Below are 6,264 nucleotides of genomic sequence, written 5' to 3'. Positions count from 1 at the left end.
ATGGTTATTTATTATCACCAAAGCTTACTGACATCATGATTTTTTGAGCTCATATAATGTTTACTGATATCATGTCGTACATTTATTATCACCAAAGCTACTGACATCATGATTGTTTACCTCATATAATGTTTTTTACTGATCGTCATTGATTAGTTACTGTCTACAACATTCACTTTGACATTATGATTATTTACTGTTTTCAACGTATTCTGACATCGTAATTACTTAGCATCATAGAGCTATTTGAAAAGCTGTACTAACATCCTAAGATAAAAAGAAAAAAAATGAAGTCATGTTATATAGACTACGCCGGTAGGGTTCGGTAATAGGTCCTAAAACCCAGATCTGCCCCGGAAATCTCCACTAACACAATAAGTAGCGTGAGGCCCAGGGCTGAGCTGATGGTATCGTCACGGACGATTAACTTCGTCGGAAGGAGCTTTGATCAAATAATACTCTCCCCTGTAATGGACTATTTATTAATGAATTACATGTGGTTAGACATTTAGTAGCCCAGCTTAAAATGGATTGGACGTCCTGTTCTGTTGCGTGAGACTTCGTTTCATTGTCCCGCGTAATAACTAATGACACACTCCGAAAACTTTGTTTCACGTCTGTCTGCTTTCCCTCCATTTTGAGTTACGAGACAATTAGTAATAAATACACTATGAGGAATTCGACTTTAATACAATTCATTCTGGCTTGGTTGAGCTAAACGTATGGTTTTCTCATCTGGACCTTGTCGTTAACACATGCAGAGATAGATACGGGATTTTGCCGTCTCAACTCATTTTCAAAATGAAAACGAATTTAAATTACCATTTCTATAATCCTTTTGTTGGCGTGTCTTAGTAAGTAGCTCGTTTGGATTATGACTACAAAGATTCATTGGTTCGCTTCTCATTGTAACAAGACACCCTCTCTACTATTTGGGGCCGTGGGTGCCTTACAAGGGATGACGGTCAAATCTCACTATTCTCTCAGACAAGAGTAACCCAATAGTCGGCGGTGGGTGTCGTTGACTTATAATTACCTTTCCCTGCTCTATCAGTTCAGGAAATTATGAACAGCTAACGGAGACAGCAGTTGAATAGCTTTGCGTGAATACCCAAAAATAAACAGAAACTATTTAAATTCAATATCTGAAGGAGGGAAGATAGGTCTACCTGAGTTCTTCTACCAAATTTAATCTAAGCTCGATCAACCAGTTCCTCACAACAACTAATGATACCAAACAGGCAGATCAACAAAGCGGTATAAGTATCAACACCTCACACTTCCCAAATGTAATCTCACATAGTTGCGTCTGTAAACTGTTCAGTTTGAAAACTTGCGTTTATTTATTCAAGTGACGTAATCTCACATAGTTACGTCTGTAAACCCTATTCAGTTTGAAAACTTGCGTTTATTTATTCAAGTGACGAAATCACATAAAGGACCATCTGTGCTCTGTCCACCACAGGTAACGAACCGTGTTTTCTAGCGTTGTAAGTCCGTAGATATTCTTCCGCTGTGCCACTAGGTAGTGTATCGAAAGGAACAGTTACATCGATTTCCTTGATTATTGCCTGTTCAGTTTATAAATTTAAGTCCACTTAGTGCTACGTTAGTTCGTTAAAAACATAAATCCAAGACGTTGTCTAAAGACCTGAAGGTACTATCATGTTGCGAATGAAAACAACAAAGTGGTCAGCTGCTGAGTAAACTGAAACTGAAATCCAGACGAAATTCCAGGTACCCGTTGTTCGCAACATCACCAAATTGAAAACGTTGTATATATTATAGTTGTATACATATAATTATTTGGTTGCTCTGTTATCTTCGTGAACGTAGCTCGAGAGAAACAACAACGAAAGATAACAGTAAAGATAGATAGCGTAAAACTTTCCTGCATGGGAAGATTGGGAAGAAGAATGCAAGGAAAGATAGGGAAGAGGGGAGGAAGAGAAAAACATCATAAATTAGAGTTTAATCTATTCTTTGAAGTGCTCTGTCGGAAGTAATTATGGCGCTGTTTTCAGGAACGTGGAGAGACATCAACTCTTATTCAGTGCGCGCGCTTTGCTCGAGCATCTCAGTTCTGGTTTCATCAACTGGGAGTCTTCTACCTTCTGTTGCCAAACCAGTGGGAGAGAGATATTACATCGATTAGTTTATTATACACCTCCTCAATCATGTGTAGTCTGGAAAGATGCACGCACAGTAATCTTAACTCTTTTCTGATTTGTACTAGTAGATTATTTCTAACATAATATATATTTTATAATTCTTTGTTCGTTATTTTATTATACCATCTTTCCAATCGGTACTATTTCGTGGAATCTCTAAATCTTCACTTTGGTGCTAAAGTTCGCCTTATATTCTACCAGACTTCTTTCAGTATAACTGTTTTCTCATGTTCTCCTGAGAAACAAAAAAGAACAACAGGGGAACGATACGTTTATTTTTTATTTTTGTTTTAGTTAATAATAAATTGTATCCTTCTCTCCATCATTGAAAACGATAACACCTTGACAACAAAGCAATAAGAGGAAACACTTTGGGCACTTTTCGCATTACACGCTTTACGTGCTTAGGTTCCAGTGTGTATTGAAACAAACCGTGTGGAGCCACGTTACTTCCTAGCGCTTGGTGGAGCCAGCCAAGTGGAGATAACTTAGGACATTATTTGTAGCTAGCTGCATACATGCTTTGGAATATTATACTAACCAGCACAGATGCCTGTTAACACCGTAATTAAAACTAAAGTAAGTAATAGTGCCAGGTTTACAAAAGCAATAATACAAATTGTGGCGAGGGCCGCCATTTCAAACATTTTGAGACGTGGCATACAGTCCGTTCTTTCGGTGTTGTACAGGAGTTGATCAAGAAATTTATCTTCTCAACTCGTCACTTTCAAGTTATTTATTCTATTTGATATTTTTGCTTTAGAAGTGGAGTTAAATATATTTAGCCACGAGGCTCGATTTTTGTTTTTAAACAACTACACAATGGGCTATCTGCGCTCTGCTTATCACAGTTATTGAAATTCGGTACTTCTGAGCCACCTGAGAGTGCCACGAGGTTTATTTGTGTGTGTATGTGTGTGATTTCTTATAGTAAAGCCACACCGGGCTATCTGCTGAGTCCTCCGTAGGGAATCGAACCCGTGATTTTAGCGTTGTAAATCCTTATACTTACCGTTGTTCCAGTGGCGGCTTATTATTTACTGTAATATGTATTTATTTTAAAGTATCATAATTATATGTTTATTTTATTTGTATGCGATTTGTACGCTTAAGTTTCTTGTAGTTTATTGTATATTTGTCTTTTATTTTATCTTTTTATTTTTTTGTTTCATTTATTGTAATTTTACAAACTTTTTGGAACACTAAATAAATAAGTAATTATTTACGCATTAAAATATTTACTTCGTTGAGTTATGGAATCGAACAAAGAAATGTTTTAGAAATTCAGTTTGTCTGACATTGCAGTAATTTTCGTTATGGAAAAAGATACCAAAGTCCACAGTGGTTAAATAACTGGTTTTTTATTGTTTAAACGAATCACACGTCTATTATTTACTAACCCTGGATAATTTGTTTTTTATTTCTCTACTCGCAGAAACTAGAGAAACATAAGAAAAATGTAAATGTTAAGAAGTCTGAACTTTAAAGGGTAGAATCGAGTTTGAATGATAAGGCTACAGATTAATATCACTTTTAATTCTTTTATTCCCAATAGTTAGCTTTAGGACTTATAACACTAAGATTTAGGGTTCGATTTCCAGGGCTGATTTACTTTAGGTAATCTGTAATGTAGGTTTGAAACAAAGAAAATCATTTATTCTACAGGGCATTGTGGGTAGTAGCTGAGTTCTGAACTGAATTATAGTTGATGCTACCGATGTTGGCGAGCCAGAAATGACAAAAGAAGTTGGAGTATTTTTAGCATGTTAATTGTGTAAGCATCATTACAGATGTCCATACAACATCTTACGACATGCTCCTTGTAACTTTTAACCAGAATTTTAAAATTCTTCTCTTACTGTTTGGCTTCATCTCATTTAAGAAACCTTTAACGATTAGGTCACTTTCCAAGATTAGTTTTTATCCAGATTTATGGTGATTTCCTTCGAAAACGGGTAAGTTATCAAGTATTCCACCATACTCAACGTGTAATATTATCATTTAATTTTCTAAATACTGGACTGGGCTGGATCAGAATCAAAAGGTTTATGGCTCGTTGCTGCAAAATCGTTCTTCCTACTTTGGAGCCGTATGTGCATTATAAGAGTGACAGTCAAATTCCACTATTCGACCAAGCAAGAGTATTTTAGGAGTTGATTGTTGGTGGTGTTGACGTAATATTTAGGGACAACAAGGAGCTTGTTGGTCCATCTTGGCTGTTCTATCCTTTAAGCGAAACTAGATATATTAAGTATAATAATTATTTAAAGCCAGCCCTTATCATTTATATATCTATCATGCTTTAAAAAAAACAAACTTACTCAAATTCACTCACTTTATAATGTCCAAAGGCAACCCTATTCCATACGCCAATTACCCTATTTGAAAAATAAAATTGTCTTAGCTGAAGACGGCTTCTACTAAATCTATATTTGTGTCCTCTAGTTCTGTAATTTTCGCTGCTAAGTATGAAAAATGTAATCTTTTATTTCAAAATTAGTGATGGAAAAGAGCAGTTAGCCAGCTCTATGTGTGCATTTGGGCGAAAATTCTGAAACGAATAAACATGTCAATTCTGTATTTTCGAAGTGTAGTAACATTACTTCAAGATGAGACTGTTTTTGTTTTGTTTTTAATTTTCGATGATAAATTTTAAAAAAGCCCATTTTTTGTAAATATTACTTGCATGTCACGACTAGCTTACTTCATAATACAGATAGACATCAAGGGACGCCATTTTTTCTGCCAAGAGGCACGTCTCGAGTTTGTAGGTATCTCTCTTTAATATTTGTAACGACTATTCTTGTAGCATTACAGAAGACAACTTATCATTGGTCGGTAGTTTTATCCTTCTACGACAGAAAACAAGTGGTATTAAAAGAGAACGAGAAACAAATAGAACACAAAAACTAGTAATTTACTTCAGTGCAATCGTCTATATCCAATGGTTTTCCGAGTAATGATGATGCACAGATTGTGTGTTGTTTTTTATGATCAACTCGAACATCTTATCACTGTCTTTGCCGCCTTTAACACTGCTGACATGGCTCTCTGTGCTGGACTGACCAACTGCCCTATTGTCCCTGTAAATGTTTTATTGACATACGTAGACCATCCAGGAGATGTGAACGTTAAAGTAAATGAATCACTAAAAGACTTAACGTTATATAAGGTTCTTTGGACCCCAAATCTTAGTGTTATAAGTCCTAAAGCTAACTATTGGGAATAAAAAAATTAAAAGTGATATTAATTCTGTTAGTAATTAAGTAGAACTTAAGAAATTTTTTAATAACTTCTTTTTGGATTTAAGTATTTAAGCCTGATACGTAAGACTTGTTTGTTTTATTTCTACATTTATATTAGTTTATTCGGAATGGATGAATTCTGTAGAATAGAAAATAACCGTATAATGAGAACCTCTGTATTATATAGACATTGATCTAACATGAAACCCTCATATTATATAGACACTGATCTCACATGGAAGTACTAAAATCTGTACGTAGAGACTTTTAGGTTCCTAATTAAGAAGAGCTTAATTATATTCCCAGAAACACTGAGCTCTGTATCAGAAACAAAACACTGGAATATGTCTCATAGGAATACTGGAGTCTGTATCCTAGGCACATTGGAGCCCTTATCTCAGAAATACTGGGCACACTGGTCTCTGTATCCTAGAAACCCTATGAGTCTGTACTATAGAAATGCTAGTGCTGATATTCTAGAAGCATTGGCGTCTCAATCCTAGAAACAAATGGAATCTGTATCATAGAATCTTGGAATTCATTATCTTCGCGTGCATCTCGTGCTGTGAAGTGTTTGTCTTCATATGATGGCTGCTAAGATTGGGCACTTAAGACTATGAGTGTTTTTAATATAAACCTTTATTAACTAATGGAAGTTATATAAAGAACGTAGAAGTGTAATAAAGTACTGAAACGAAAAAAAAAAGTTTTTGGCTGCTATATCGTCCAGTTTGAATATGGAAAAAAATTACAGTAATATAATGTATCGTACAGTTTGAATATGGAAGAAAAATTACAGTAATATAATGTTCAATTTGAATATGGAAGAAAAATTACAGTAATATAAT

Source organism: Tachypleus tridentatus, chromosome 9 (genome assembly GCF_004210375.1).
Source record: "Tachypleus tridentatus isolate NWPU-2018 chromosome 9, ASM421037v1, whole genome shotgun sequence".
In the NCBI taxonomy this organism is placed as follows: domain Eukaryota; kingdom Metazoa; phylum Arthropoda; class Merostomata; order Xiphosura; family Limulidae; genus Tachypleus; species Tachypleus tridentatus.
Note: the sequence above shows the minus strand (reverse complement) of the source record.